Source organism: Chinchilla lanigera, unplaced genomic scaffold, assembly GCF_000276665.1.
Source record: "Chinchilla lanigera isolate Chin_1 unplaced genomic scaffold, ChiLan1.0 scaffold00003, whole genome shotgun sequence".
NCBI classification, from domain to species: domain Eukaryota; kingdom Metazoa; phylum Chordata; class Mammalia; order Rodentia; family Chinchillidae; genus Chinchilla; species Chinchilla lanigera.
This window is the reverse complement of record NW_004955404.1, coordinates 12,465,431-12,481,569: the sequence shown is the minus strand read 5'-3', so window position 1 is coordinate 12,481,569 and position 16,139 is coordinate 12,465,431. Positions and strand designations below refer to the sequence as shown.

At 44.7% G+C, this 16,139-nt stretch overlaps 1 protein-coding gene across 2 annotated transcripts in view; it reads left to right on the top strand.

Annotated features, from left to right (window-relative positions):
• Positions 1-1,288: 1,288 nt before the first annotated feature.
• Ipo5 (importin 5) overlaps positions 1,289-16,139 on the top strand; it is a gene marked incomplete in the record, with an annotated part of 63,527 nt that continues 48,676 nt past the window's right edge. The window contains 3 exon segments of one of the 2 annotated variants that reach the window (XM_013516134.1): positions 1,289-1,376; positions 1,711-1,789; positions 10,745-10,848. 2 annotated transcript variants of the gene reach the window in all.

Below are 16,139 nucleotides of genomic sequence, written 5' to 3'. Positions count from 1 at the left end.
CACTAAGGATGCGCGCCTTCTTTCCTTTTTGTTAATGAAAGTCCGTTTATATTATCTATCACCCATACACACCACCTCCCTGAGTAGGACTATGGGAAGGAATACTGTAAGCGCTCTGTGAGTAGCTGGAAAGATCCAAACCTAATTTTTTTGTTTGTCTTTTGAGACACGGTCTCATGACGTAGTGCAGGCTGGCCTTGAATCCACTTATGTAGCCCATCAAAACAAACAAATGAAAAAAGCAAAAACAACCCCCAAAATGTGGAGTTTGGCTCTAGTGAGTTCTCTAATAAACAGAATAATAAGCCAGGTGTGGTGGTGCATGCCTGAAATGCAAGCCCTCCAGGAGGCTAAGACAGGAGGATCACAAGTCTGGGCAGATGCTGGGTAATTCAGTCGCTTAGCAAGACCCCACCTCAAAATAAACAAGAAGAGCTGAGAATGCAGCCCAGTGAGAAGGCCCACAAAGTATGACAAAACTAAGGCACAAAGGGCCAGGACAATAGTGATCAAAAATAATATTAATATGTCACAGTAGAATTTCACTGCAGACCAAAATGTAGTGAACTAATTTAACACAGAATTTCCATATTAATCTTCCTGTATGTGAGAGGTCACTTTCTCTTTCAGTACTGAGTAGTGAACAAGACTGAAATTCCTAGGTAAAGAAACTGCACACAAAGCTTCAGAACAGTAGCTGAAGGTACGATTACAGCCCATGAGGAGTGCTTCACACAGTCAGTTCTAAATTCTCAAGGGCCCATGGAGTACTACTCTGCCATAAAGAAAGATAAACTTGAGTTGTTTGTAGGAACATGGATGTACCTTGAGACCCTAAAATTGACTGAAAGAAATTGGACACTCAAACTTAAATAGCACATGACTTCTCCTATATAAGAGACCCAGAGTATGGAGATTGATAATACAAATTAGGAAGTTCTTTTCAAATAAGGGGAACAAGAGACGGAGGGAGGGAAGGGAAAGGGTGTGAAGAAAAGGAATTGAAAAAAATTAGAAATGGGGCTTTTGCAAATGGGAAGGGGATCAAGAGACGGAGCGGGGAGGGACAGAAAGAATCACGATGTACATGTGCCGACTCCCCATGATGAATATAATCAATCAATTTAGAAAGGAAAGTTCCCGGGGGCCAGCAGCCTCCCTTCCCTCTGTGGCTCAGGAAGCTGCAGCTTGGGCCTGGGAAGCCGGTGTGGTAGGCCAGCTGAGATGGCCAAGAGCAGGACACCCTGACCTGCACGGGTCATAATTGCATCCAAGGTCTCCATGACGACCTGCCTGAGCCATGCGCTCAGAACTGTGGGGTTAGTGACATCCCACGACCGGGCCGAACCCAGTCCCAAGAACAAGGCTTGCCTACTGTGAGTAACTCCCAAGCCTCACCCTGAGAGTGTGCGATTTCAGTGCTTAATCCATACCAGGAAACCAACTGGCATGATTTTGGAAGGGAAGGATTTTCCTGTGGGATCTAGGAGGTTCCCTTAGCTGCTTTCACTCCCAGGGTCACAGTAGTAGTCAGAGAATCTCCTACACCGAAGCCACGGGTGACAGGAGGAAGGATCTGAAGCACACCATCATCCCCGCTGTGCCTTCAGTTAGTGGACTGTGCTTGGGGACAGCTGTCCCACAGGACGTAGGTCACAGCCCCCGTGGTCCCTGTGCCATCCCAGGGCACTCAGAAATGATTTCCCTTAGGTGGTTCTGTGGAGAAACCTTCCAGGACCCATGAGTGGGCGCCACTGTTTCCGCTGATCAGCTCCTTCCCAGAACCCAAGTAAGTGATAAATATCGGATTGGGTTCCCACTCTGGCCCAGCGTTAATTCCATTCCTTAGAAAAGCTGCTCCTGTTTTCTCCCACAATCATATTTTTTTCTTGACTATTTCACCTTCTCTTCCCTGAGTAATCAAAATCCAGTCTCCCAGAATCCCCTACCTTGCCTTACTCTAGAAAGGAAGAGCTTGAAATAGGTGAACTCTTAGTGGCACTAACTTTTTAAATGTCCTAAAATGTTCAATTAAAGAGCTCGGAGCCCCCACGCTTCAGCCTCTCTATATAGTTGTTTCCCTTCAGGGCTGAGTATGTTTTCTCTTAGTTTTCAGAGATCACTAGTTGAGTAAGTGAGGGAAAAGCATAATTCATTTTCATTGTGGGGAACTAGATCAATCCGTGAGCAGTCAAAGCCTACTTACTTAATGAGCCACCTACTCAATTGCTTCTTTTTTTTTTTGGTTTTGGTTTTTTTTCTGGTACCAGGAATCAAACTCACGACCTCACGCTTGCCAGGCAGGCACTGTGCCGCTGAGCTAAACCCCCAGCTCCACTGTAGACTTTTTTTTTTTGTCAACTGCTTCTTGTAGTAAGGGTAAAATCACAATGTCATCTCACAAAGAGAATTATTAGATAAGGGGGGCTTGTGAAATAGCGGTGCCTTCCATCTAAAAAGTTTAGACAGTTTCACCACATTGTTCTGTCCTCAAAGAGTCCCTAAGTGTGTATGTTGGGATCTTGATGACTCTGGTATCAGAGATGCCTTTAAAGAGTCAGCATATTGTGTCAGATTCCTTAGAGCATGAACCTTCAAATGGAACATACCAGCTGGGCATGGTGGCACATACCTGTAATCCCAGCGCACAGGGAGGCTAAGACAGGAAGATCATGAATTGGAGCCTAACCTAGTGATTTAGTAACTTAGTGACAGTGAGACCCTGTCTGGAAATTAATTAAAAAGGGATGGGATGTAGAGCAGTGCAAAGGCTCCAGGACCACAAAAGAAAGAAAGAAGGAAGGAAAGGAAGGAAAGAAGAAAGGAAGGAAGGGAAGAAGGGAAGAAGGGAGGGAGGGAGGGAGGGAGGGAAAGGAAAAATACTTAAGCACCAACACTGTCATAAATCTGCATGCCACTGTGCAGGAAATGTAGTGTGCTATTGGGAGCTTGGCCAGAGCCCCCAATCTCCTAAAATGAGTGTACAGTGAAAGTTTAAATAAAAGAGACAAGTAATATGGTTTGGGGGGGCCCAGGAAGGTCAAAACTTTATTGGAGCTAAGACAAAGACTTCTCCAGGTCACCCATATTTACTGGTTTTCCAACAAATGGTGGGGATAGCTTAGGTAAAGGCAGGAAACAGAGCAGGACCTTGGAAAGTGAGAACAAAGACCTTTCCAAGCAGTGCATGCTGCGCATTAAGAGAACTGTTTCATCTCTAAGGTTAGTGGTTCACAGCTCTGGAATAGGGAGTGGCAGCCCCACACTGCCCCACACACTCTCATCTTGCCTTCAGGAGCTGTGGATATGAGCTTTCCGATACACCCAGAGAGCACTGTGTCCAGCAGCATGGCCCTTCCACAGCTCCATCCTCAACAGTGTGCCCTCCTCCACACTGTGTCCATGCCCAACCTACTGCAGTGGTCACTGGCTTCCAGCACACACGGCAAAGCAGACAAGGAGAGTGGCTGACAAGTAGGGGCAGCTGTCGTTTTACGTAGGCAGCTATAATAAATGACAGCTGGCTGACAGGGAAAACAGGGAGTGGGAAGATTTACATCCTAAGATCAGGGAGAGCTATAAAAGCTCCAATCCCAAAGTTGCAGAGCAATTCAGCTTCCAGGCAAGCAACCCTCTGTGACACTGTTGTCATTTCTGTCCCAACACCTACAGCATGGACACTGATGGGATTGTCAGATGTCATAGCTGGCAAGACAGTCTGGAGGTCTAGGCCAGCTCTCCCAACTTGTGAGGAAATGGGGGCCCCAGTAAGCAGAGGGTCACGGCTGATGAGTGGAAAAAATGGCCACCAAGGGCCACCTCTTGTCCTCTATACCCCACCTCAGAGAGGCAAAGACAACGCATGGCCTCAAGAGTTTTTAAAATGCTGCATAGGGGGGCTGGGGATTTAGCTCAGCGGCACAGCACCTGCCTGGCAAGCGCAAGGTCATGAGTTCGATTCTGGGTGCCGGAGAAAAACCTAAAATAAATAAATTAATTAAATGCTACATAGGGGTTAATGAAGGTTTAAAATGTTTTCCCTGACAAAATGGCTGAAATCTCATTGGTTAAATATGAGAATTAGCTGGGCATGGTGGCACTCACCTTAATCCCAGCAATCAGGAGGCTGAGACAGGAGGATCCCAAGTTCAAAGCCAGTCTGGGCTACATAGTAAGTTGAAGGCCAGCTTGGACTACATAGAGAGACCCTGTCTCAAAATAAATAAGTAAATAAAAGAAACAAAGTAAACATGAGAATTAAATGAGATAAAGCATAGAACATTATCATTCAAACATAGGGATCAAAATCTTATTACCTATTATTATGAATGAAAAATCAGATGTATAAAAATATGACAGAGCATTTTCCATATTTATCATTTAAATAATTTTGCTTTGCCAGAAAATTAATTTTCCTGAAGCGATTGTCTTGGTTACTTTTCTCTCATTGCTGGAACAAAACACCCAACACTCAAAATTAAGGAAGGAAAGGTTTATTTAGCTCACAGTTTATGGAGGTTTCAGTCTATAATCAGCTGGCTCAAAGGCAGGGTGGCACATGGCACCGGGGCACATGGCACAGAAGACAGCAAAAGCAGCAAGAGCAAAAGGGGTGGGGAGCAAGCCTCTTTCCCTCCCTTATACTCTAAGCAGGCTGCCCCCTAGAGCAGGTGTAGCACCCACGTCATCACACTGTCCTCCTCTTGCACAGGCTCAGAATGTTACAAAGTGAGGACCCTGGCTCCCTGCTGAGTCACTTAGTTAAACTTCTAGACTTCTCAAGTTGATACAATGTATCAGCCATTACAGTAATCAATATATTGTTAGATCTTAAAACCTCACTTGAGAAAGCTCTCCGGCTGGGGACCCTATTTTAAAAGTACACTTTTGCCAGACAGGTTGCTACATACCTAAAATCCCAGCACTCAGTAAGCTGAGGCAGGAGGATCACCCTGAGTTCGAGGCCAGCCTGGGTTACCTAGTGAGTTCAAGGCCAGCCCGAACTATAGAAGAAGACCCTGTCTCAAAAATAAATAAATAAATAAATAAAGTACACTTTCCACCTCCCCACTGTGATTTAATATGCTTTATAACCCGTCACCATCTTTTCTACCTGGTCCCAATATTACTCTGCTCTTATATGGCAGACAGACCTGAAAACACATTCCTACTTTTCCCACTGTCTTTGTAAAGTCTTTGAAAGGGCAGGGGCTATTGTCTCTTAGAATAATCAAAAACTTTAAGCTTACACAAAACTATGTAAATAATGCTTACAGATAGGAGGCTGGTGTTTTGATATCTGAGTATGAGTTGGATCTAATTTCTTTAAATGATTTTAATTCCATATTGTTAAAGCCTTGTTTCTCATCAAGAGGTTGACAAGCAGATAGGATGTTAGGAGAGCTGAATGGTTGAAGAAAATTGAGTTTCTTCCTTTGCACCAAGTAAACTCCAATTAGCTTTCCCTTGTAATTCAGGCCTACTTGTTCATCCAACTCTCTTTACATCCATTAATGAATTCATAAGTGTTAAACAAATGCTTGCCACCACAAATCAACAGGGAATTAGAATTTTTTTGAGACAAGTTCTCATGATGTATATATAGCTCGATCCTCCTGCCTCAGCCTCCCAAGGAAATTAGATTCCTCTTACATTTGCTTCATACGTAAACGCAAAACCTACTTGGCCGGACCTCTAAGTGTTGGGTTGTCCTTAGCTGAGTCCTTGGGCCTTTTCTCTTTGCCCAGGTGATCTCATCCACTTCTCTTACTTTGAATGCCATGAAAAGGGTGAGCTGACATTCCCAGCCTCGCCCTCTTTCTGGACTCCAGACAGAAAGCCACTTGCTTGCCAGGCACTGTGATTCACTAGGACAGAAGAATCCCTTATTCTTGTTTTCCCTCCAGATCTTAACCCTAACCCCCTCCTCATCTTCTCACTGCCCAAAGCTCAGACTCTGACCCCAAGCATCTCAGATTTCGCCCAACCTCATTCGCATCCCAGGAGGGCAGGGTTTGAGAAGCACAAGCTCAAGAAGTCTGAGCCTGGGCCCCTTCCTCTGCTTGCGACCCGCCCAACGCTCTGCATTTAACTTTACTTTTCCTTCGAAAGGGCCCTGTGTAAGTTCTGGGTCTCATCAAACTGGGATCTGCCTTGATGCTGTGTCCAGCTCCATTTTCAAGAGAAAACTAAGACTGGCCACTTGGAACACTGTGGATTGCCCCACTGTGACCAAGTCACCACCTTGCTGGGGCACAGCCATGGCCTCTTGATGTCCTGCAGCTTCTTCGGTTTCCCCTGTACAGTCTCTTTCCATGCTGCAATCAGGAGGATCTTTTTTCTTTTTGAGACAGGGTCTTGCTATGCAGTTCAGGCTGGCCTTGAGCTCACTTTGTAGCCCAGGTTGATCTCGAACTCGAAATGATCCTCCTGCCTCAGCCTCCCGAGTGCTGGGATTACAGGGGAGCGCCACCACACCTGACTTGTCTCACCTTTAGCTCGTATGTCACCATTTCTCAAAATTGACTTGCTCATCACCTGAGTCCTTGCAGGAGGTTGTAAATCCCATAAAGGCAGGGCCTTATCTGCCAGCTCCCCTGAGTCCCTGAAAGCTATAACACAGAGGCTGCCCATTCCACATCTGTGAGGCAAATAAATGAACCAAATGTTCATCAAACAAACATCAGTGCCGCTAAACGGGGCCCAAGGCAGGACCCCGCATACGGCGGAGTGGGATCAAGGAATGCGAACTCTATGGGAAGTTCCTTTGCTTTCTTTGTCATTCAGAGACTGAAAAGTCTGTCCTGCAGGAGCCGAGATGTGGGTTACACTGCGGTGGATACCGCACGGTGTACGCCACCACCACAGAGCATGTGGAAAAAGTGCTGCTACCGCGTCCAAACTGCGGGGTATTTGCTGAGAAGATGGGAAGAAAAATAAACAGGCTAAATTAGACCTGAATTGCTTGCGTCCCCCTCTCCCCAAGTACTGGCTTGGCAATATTCAGAAGTAGTGGGGCTGAGTGGTTCACATACATAATCCCAGCCCTCTGGGAGGCTGAAGCAGGCTGAAGTTCGAGCCCAGCCCGCACAGTTTAGTGACGTAGCATGACCCAGACTCAGAATTCAAGAGTGCTGAAGATATGGCTCAGTGCAAGGGGCCTGGACTCAGTCCACAATACCAACAACAACAATAAAGCAAGCTCAAAAGTTTGAGGGTTACAAATGTTACCATCAACTCCAGTAACAATACTGTGAGACAGGGTTTTGCTAAGGTTCCCAGACTGACCTCAGACTTGTGATCCTTCTGCTTCAGCCTTCAAAGTAGCTGGGATTACAGACATGCACCACTGCATCCCATCTATGGATGGACATTCTACCTCCTCACTCCCTGGAAAGAAAGTGTCTGGCTTTTCTCCAGCAAGTGTGATGTTAGCCATGGATACATCACAGCTGGTTTTTATGAGGTTGCTCTTTAATCCTAGTTTGTTGAGTGCTTATAGATCAATTTTTTGGGGCATTGGGAATCAAACTCAGGACCTCGTGCTTGCCAGGCAGGCGCCTGTAACACTGAGCTCTATCTCCAGCCCCTAAAACTAGTGTGTTGGTTTATCTATTTTTTGGTACTGGAGATCGAACTCAGGATCTTGTGCTTGCCAGGCAGGTGCTTATGCCACTAGCTATATCCCCATCTGTTGAACGTTTATATCATGAAAAGATATTAGATTCTGTGAAAGGCTTTTTCTGCATGTTGAAATTATCATATGTGTTTAGATTTTATTGTATTCATGTGATATAGTGAGTTGATTTTGGTACCAGGAATCGAACTCAGGACCTTGCATTTGCTAGGCAGGTGCTGTGCCACTGAGATATATCCCCATAGTGTGTTGATTCTCATATGTCACATCAGCCTTGCATTCCTGGGATAAATTCCACTTGGTCATGGTAGATAACCTTTTTCTAGATTTGTTTCCTAGGATTTTCTTGAGTATTTCTATGCCACTATTCCTGAGAAATAGTGCTTTTTTCTTGTGGTCAAGAATAAAACAGCTAGGTGTGGTGGCACATACCTGTAATCCCAACACTCAAGAGGCTGAGGCAGGAGAATTGCCATGAGTCTGAGGCCAGCTGGGGCTACATAAGCGACTTCAAGGCCAGCCCACTCTACATATCAAGACCCTATCTTTAAAAAGAAAAAGACAAAAATATCCATCCTTTTAAAAAAAGTCCATCCTTGAGCCAGGCATGCGGCACATGCCTATAATTTTACCTAGTTGGAAGGCTGAGGCATGAGGATCATAAGTCCCAGGCCAGTCTCCGCATGTTTAGCAGGAATCTGTCTCAAAGTAAAAAACAAACAATTGAAAGGGCTGGGGATATAGCTCAATGGGAGAGTGCTTGCTTCAATATTGGTCTATAGTTTTCTTGTGTGTTTTGGTTTTGGTTTTGGCTTTTTGGTTTCTTGAGACAAGGTCTCATTATATACTTCAGACTCATCTTAAATTCAATGTGTAACTCCACTTGTCTCAAATTCAGAGATCTTTCTGCCTCAGCCTCTGGAGTGTTGGGATTATAGATGTGTTCCTCCACACCCAATTTCTTGTGATGTTTCTGTCTCCTTTTTGAATGAGGGTCACACCAGCCTTATATAATGACATAGCAGATGTTCACTTTGCTACTTTGCATCATAGCTTGAAAAGAATCGATATTAATTCCTCAAATGTTTGGTAGAGTTTCCCAGGAAAGCTTCCCGCTCTTGAACTTTCCTTTGTGGGACTTTTCTTATTAATTTGTTTACTTGTTAGAGGTCTATTCAGAATTTCTATTTCTTCTCAAATCACTTTTGAAAATGTGTGTGTCTATAAGAACGTGCCCAGCTCATTAGGGTATCTACTCTGCTAGCATATAATTGTTAATAGTCCACCCTTATCATTTTTTTTTTTTATTTCGGAAAGCCTGGTAGTGATTTTATCTTTCATCTTGATTTCATCTTTTCTCCTTCTGCTTGGTCAGCAGAGCCAAAGGTTCATCAATTCTGTTGATCTCCTTAAAGAAACAATTTGGGTTACTTTTATTTTCTCTTTTTCTATTCTTTATTTCATTTATGTCCTTTCTAGTCTTTACTATTAATTTATGCTTGTTGTGGGTCTAGTTTACTCTTCTTTTTCTCATTTCTAAGAAACAAAGTTAGATTACTGATTTGTGATCTTTGACCTTTTCTAATGTAAGTGTTTTGTTGTTGGGGGTTTTTTGTTGTAAATTTTAGAATCTTTATTATGATTTCGCTCTAACTCACTTCAAGATATTTTCTGATTTCTCCTTTTTTTTTTCGTCTTTTTGAGACCAGTCTTGCTACGTAGTTCAGGACAGCCTTAAGCTCAGTTTGTAGCCCAGGCTGGTCTCAAACTCACAACATCCTCCTGCCTCAGCCTCTTGAGTGCTGGGATTCAGGTATGCACCACCACGCCCAGCTCTTGTGATTTCTTCTTGCCATGTATGCTATTCAGGAGTGTGCCATTTACTTACCACATACTGGATAACTTCCTAAATTGCCTTTCATACTTGTTTTTTCTTTTTTCAGTACTAGGGATTGAACAGAGCGCCTTCACACTGAGCTATACCATATGCTTTTTTATGCTGAGAGGGTCTTGCTAAGTTGCTCAGGCTGGACTTGACTTTGTGATTCTCCTGCATCAGCCTCCTGGAATGCTGAGATTACAGGCCTGTGCCATAGCAGCCAGCTTGTTCTTGATTTCCAATTTCTTTCCACTGTGGTTAGAAAAGATATTTTGTATGATTTCAGCCTTCAAAAATTCACTGAGGTTTGTTTTATGGCCTAACATCCAGTCTATCCTGGAGAATATTCCACATGCACTCAAGAAAATGTGAGCTCCACTGCCACGGGTGACACAACTGTCACGTGTTGGTCGGCGTGGCCTGGTTGGTTTACGCGGGTCTTCATGCCCTCCGTGGGATCTACCTACTTCCCTACCAACTACTGCTGAGGACTGAAGTGTTTGACTGGGTTGAATTGCCTGCTTCTCCATAACTCTGTCAGGTTTTGTTTCATATACTTTCAAATTTTTTTTTCCACTACTGTGAATTGAATCCAGAGCTTTCACACTGAGCTATATCCCCAGCCCTTTTTACGATTCTTTGAGACGAGGTCTGGCTAAGAGCTCAGACTGAGCTTGAACTTGCCATCCTCCTGCCTCTGTCTCCCAGAGTTCTGGAACTGCAGGTGTGCAACACCACAACTGGCCTATAATCGTTGTATCTTTCTGATTTGTTGACCATCTTATCATAAAAATGTCCATCCTTGTCTCCGATAACACTTTTTGCCTGAAACCTACTTTGTCTCATAGTGGTGCAGTCATTTCACTCCTTTGGATGCTGTTTACACGATGTGTCTTTTCCCATTGTTTTACGTAACGTATTTCTGTTCTAAGGAAAAAGACTTAATTTAAAAACGAAATCCTGGGGGTGGGGCACGGTGGTGCATACCTGTAATCCCAGCACTAGGGATGCTGAGGCAGGAGGATCATTGAAAATTAGAGACCAGCCTGGGTTACGTAGTGAGTTCATCAGCCTGAACCACATAGCGAGACCCTGTCGCGAAAAGCAAAACAAAAAAGTTACCCCTCTTTTCCTCTCACTCTTGATTGAACTTATAAGGATGCATTCTAGGAGATTCGCTGTGCACTGTTACCTTCTAAAAGGTTAACAGTCCTGTTTATGTCCATCAGCAGGGCAAGGACCCCCAAGCGAGGAGGCCTGCTCAAGAGGCAGGTGCTGTACCATGCCTCCCACTCCCTGAGGACAAGTCGGACAAGAGCGGAAACACTGTAAGGTAATCTGTTCCACACGGCAAAGTCACCTCTTTCATCTGAGTGCACAGAGTGGGTGCGACACCTGTATGGAGCTCGCGGGTTGCTTTAGTCCAGTGATGGGGAACACTTTACAGCTTTCAGGGATACAAACCGTCTGCTGCTGCAGGGTCGCCACCCCTGCTTTGGTCTCCAGCAAAGCACTGTCCAGTAGCAACAACGTTTCTAGTAGTCATATTTGAATAAGGAAAAGGAAACTGGTAAACTTATCAACATTTAGTAACAGAGTTGAATAAATGTGGCTAATATAGTTTATTAACCCATTATTTCAACACATGAGCGATATAAAATTGTCATTCATTTCCTCTTGCTATTTAGAATTTAGTGTACATTTCACACTTCAGCAGATCCTTGTGGAATGAGTTAATTTCCCCAGCCCTAATTGCTACAGGCTACCCCAGGGGATAGTGTAACTGTAGCATTTAAATCCGTGACCGGTTTTTAAATGTTCTGTGATCAGATCTAGTTTAAAAATTTTTTCTTAAACCTAGTGTGGTAGCACACACCTATAATCCCAGCACCCGACTGTAATCCCAGCACTCAGGAGGCTGAGGCACAAGGATCACTGTGAGTTCGAGCCTGGCCTGGGCTACACAGTGAATTCAAGGCCAGCCTAAACTACATAGCGAGACCTTGTCTCAAAAAACCAAAACAAAAAATGTTTTTCTTAACCATAGGGTTTTTCTCTAATCACAATTATTATACATCCATATAACATGACTGCAACTGCTTACGTGAGTATACAGTTGCAATAATCTACCAGACAGACACAAAATCAGCATTATAGTGACAGATTTTAGTGACTTCAATTTGCATTAGTAATGACAGGTAATGTTTACTAAGCATTTGTTTTGTGCCAGGCTCTATAGCAAGTAGTTGAATAAGCGATGAAAATACATCTTCCATCTCCATTTCCTAGACGGGGACACGGGCCTGAGGAAGGTTAATTAACTTGGGCAAGAGCACACAACATGTAAGGTGTGCAGTCCTCATTTAAACACTCTGGCACCTCCACTCCTATCCTCCAAACTCTACTGCCTCCCTAAAATGAAGCAGCCACTTGCAGACATTTTGTGAATTTCAGTATAAAACCCTGAGACAGAGAAGGTAATCGAGTTGTAATTTCCCCCTCCTACACTCAGTTCAGCAGTTTGCTGAGGGCCTGTCATACACAATGTGTATGGGAACTGCTGAGTCCCGGTTGGCCCTGGCTGGGCTGCGCTAACCAAAGCAGGCTGTTTCTTAGGCACCAGTATAGAAGTTTTGATAAGGAGTAGTTTTTCTAAAATGCTGGAGATGGTGGCGCATGCTTGTAATCCCAGTACTCGGGAGGCAGAGGCAGGAGAATTACAGTGAGTTCAAGGTCTGCCTGAACTACATAGCAAGGCCCTGTTTCAAAAAACAAAACAAAGAAGTTGTGAACAGTTCCATCACTTTTACTTTCAGAACACTACTTTCAATAGTTACCTTTTTTTGCTAGTTCTTCTTTAGGTAACAAACATAAAATCAGTATTAAAGTTAGAAATCTTATTTAACAGCTAAGTATCTTATTGAATACCTGGAATCCTTTTGACATATTTTATTCTACACAATTGGAAGACTAACAGAAAATATATAAATATATTTTATATTCATGTGTGATATACAAACCCTGAACCACATGTAGCTCTTAGAGTGCATATGTGCTTAAAGCTGAGCAGTATGGCATGCACCTGTAACCCCAGCACGCTGGAGGCTGAGGCAGGAGGATTTCAAATTCAAGCCTAGCCTGGGAAACTTAGTGAGACCCTATCTCAAAACAAAAAATAAAACACGGGCTGGGGATATAGGTCAGTGCGAAGGCCCTGGGTTCAATTCCCTGTATCACAAAAAAAAAGGAAGTACTTGCTTACGGTATTTCTACAGTATTTCTTTTTTAATCTTCACTCCATCTAAATCATAACAATGATTATCAACTACTATGGAAGCACTATGTTATGTGAAATTATATATGACATGTTATTCTTTCTCAACATGCCCTATTTATTCCCATTTTACAGATGTTTCATTGTATCATGTCAGCTATTAATATAAATACTGGTAAATAATATCATCACCTTATGTTTGAGGAGTTACAGATCACAATACTTTCATTTATGTGATCTAAATTGGTAATTTAATTAGTTGTGATATCAAAAGCCCAAACAGTTATGAAGACTAGAGCTAGTTTGTTTGTTTGTTTATTTTCTTTTTGAGGCAGGGTTTTAGTAGGCAGTTCAGGCTGGTCTGGAACTCAGTATGTACCCCAGGCTGGCCTCAAACTCACAGCAGGGATGCTGGGATTACAGGCATGTGCCACCATCTCTGGCTAGTAATTCTATTAGAGGCCTAGGGCAACTTTAAAAAGAATCCAATTGTTTGGGCAGATCTTATTTTATTTGTTCTCAGCACTCCATGGGCCAGTAAGCACAGACAAATAAAAATTCTACCCCAGTAGAGGTTTTATAAGCCCAACTTCTCCAGCCTCATCCCAGTTCCAGCACCCTCCCCTGCAGCCAGGAGCAGAAGCAAGGTGGGATTTTCTGCTCTCTGGTTAAGGGGTCCTGCCCCCTGGAGCGATACCAAAGGGTCATGCCCAGACCTGCAAGCATCAAAAGTTCTAAACTAGGCTGGTGCAGTGGTGCCTGCCTGTAATCCTAGCACTTGGGAGGCTGAGACCGCAGGATCACAAGTTGGGGTCCTACCTGAGGAGCTTAGTGGGACATGGTCTCAAAACAAAAATTAAAAAGGCTGAGGAGGTAGTTCAGAGGCCAAGCTCTGGGTTCAATCCCCAGGATCAGAAAGAAAGAGAGACAGAGGGGAGGGAGGGAGGGAAAGAGAGAGGGAGAGAGGGAGAGAGAGAAAAGAGCAGGAGGAGGAGGAGGAGGAAGGCAGGCAGGAAGGAAAGAAGGCAGGAAGGAAGGAAGGGAGGAAGGGAGGAAGGAAGGAAGGAAAAAGAGAGGAGAGAGAAAGAAAGAAGCAGAGAGAGAGAGACAGAAAAGAATTCCTAAACTACTAGACCCTAGATTGCCTGTACCAATTGAGAGAAGCGTCCGGTCTTCCTTTTGTTCAACCTTGCCCCTGTGTACAAGGGGTTAATTGATCTAAGCAGCGGGTGGGAGCAGCTTCAAGTCTAGAAAGCCAGAAGAGAAGGTTTGGGGGGCTGGCCATTCATAGTCTGCTCAAAATCAGGGCAGCTGAGTGAGCAGTTTCCATCCCTTCGTCTTATTTGCACTTACAACAAACCGTTAGAACTTTTAATATCACCATACTTACTAACATCACCACACTTGCTCCATTTTATAGATGAGAAATTGAGGCTTAGTGACACGAAGCACTCACACAACTAGTAACAGACAAAAGATCCAAACTTGCTAGATACAAGCTCTTTTCTTGGTTTTTGTTTTTAATCTTCTGGTTTTTTTGAGACAGGGTCTTGCTATGTAGTTAAGGCTGGCCCGGAGCTTACATTGCAGCCCAGGGTAACCTCAAACCCAAAGCAATCCTCCTATCTCAGCCTCCCCGAGTGCTGGGATTACAGACATGGGACGCCACGCCCAGGAAGGCTCTTGATCTTTTACCACCTGATCTCCCTGAGAAATAAATAAACCCACATTCCTGCGGGCTGTCTTTATACTATATCCGAGCTATTTTTTTAAGAGAAAAAGAATACTTACAAAACAAAAAGGACTCACTCTGTGGGTAATAAGCTTGTAAGTGCAGTAAATATCACAAATGGCCCAGCATTACAAATTTTCTAGACAAGCCCTATATGAAAATACAGTCCCCACCTGGCATCCCCCATTGTCATTAGCTCTACTACCCATCCCAAATTTACTGGGCTTTACCCCTGGGATTTATCTTTAAACATTAACTTTAAAAATCTTCCCCCCGGGCCTGGGGATTTAGCTCAGCAGCAAAGTGCCTGCCTGGCAAGCAGAAGGTCGTGAGTTCGGTTCCCGGTACCAGAGAAAAACCAAAAAAAAAAAAAAAATCTTCCCCTTCCCAGATCTGCCTATATCCTGAGTAATTACTCTAAGCCTGGAGAAAGTTATCATATTTGTTACCTCACTTATTAAAAATGATCTAGTAGATAATTCCTCAAATTTAAGAATCTTGGATGAGAAGGAACCATCCTCAGAATCTTTTTTTTTTTCCTTTGGTTTTTCTCTGGTACCGGGACCCAAACTCACGACCTTGCGCTTGCCAGGCAGGCGCTTTGCCGCTGAGCTAAATCCCCAGCCCCCATCCTCAGAATCTTGATGTACCCAGTATGTACAAAAAATATTTTTAAACATGCATACCAAAATACAACAAAAAACACCTGTCCCCAAATAATATATATAATCGGCTGATTTTGAAAAAGCAGTGTGGCCTAAGAATGAAAAATGTTCTACGAAACTCCAGTGCTACAAGAATAGATTCGTATCTTATGAAAAATCCTGTCACAGCTAAAACTTTTTCAAGGAATTTCTCTAGGAATCAATCAGATTCCTTATCAAAATGTTAGCGGCCTTCACAAGCTTATGTGGGTCCCGGGTGTCTACACACAAGCGGCCCCGAGGGATGCAAGAATTACCTAAACGCAAATTCTACCAGACTTTCCAAGAGCAGCAGAGCCAACTCCCTCGTTCACTACTGAGGGCTGCAGGCTGCACTGCACAGCCGCTCTCCCCTCACGCCTCTTGCTAGGAATGCAGCGTCCCCCGGAGGCAAACATGAGTCATTTTCCTCCAGTGTCACCCTTAGCCCAGTCACTGCATTGGGCCCAGGAGGGTCTCGCCAGGAGGCCCTCGATCGAGCACTGGGCTCTCGGGCTTCCGCACCGCCGCACCCAGGCAGCCGCGCTCGCGGAGTCTGTGCCCCGGGCGGCGGGGCCCCGAGGGAGGACCGCGAGCACCGAGACGTCAGCCTCTTAGGGGAGACAGTGTCTCTCCCGAAATCTCCCAGCCCCTGAGAGCCCAGGATCCCCGAACAAGAACACCGCCTCGGATCTCGGGTGGGAGTGGGTGCTCTGTGCACGACCCAGCGCGGCCGGGCGCGAGTCAGGGAGAGCGCAGCAGGAGGAAGGGGAGGCTCGAATCGGGCCCCGGGGGAGGCCGGAGAGTCCGAGGAAGCTGGGTGGAACCCGGGCGCGAGGTGGGCTCCAGGGGATCCTTACTAGGGGATCGGGGGGCGCGGTGAGCTACCAGCGCAGGAGACCGCGGGCAGGGGCAGGGGCAGGGGCTGGGGCGGC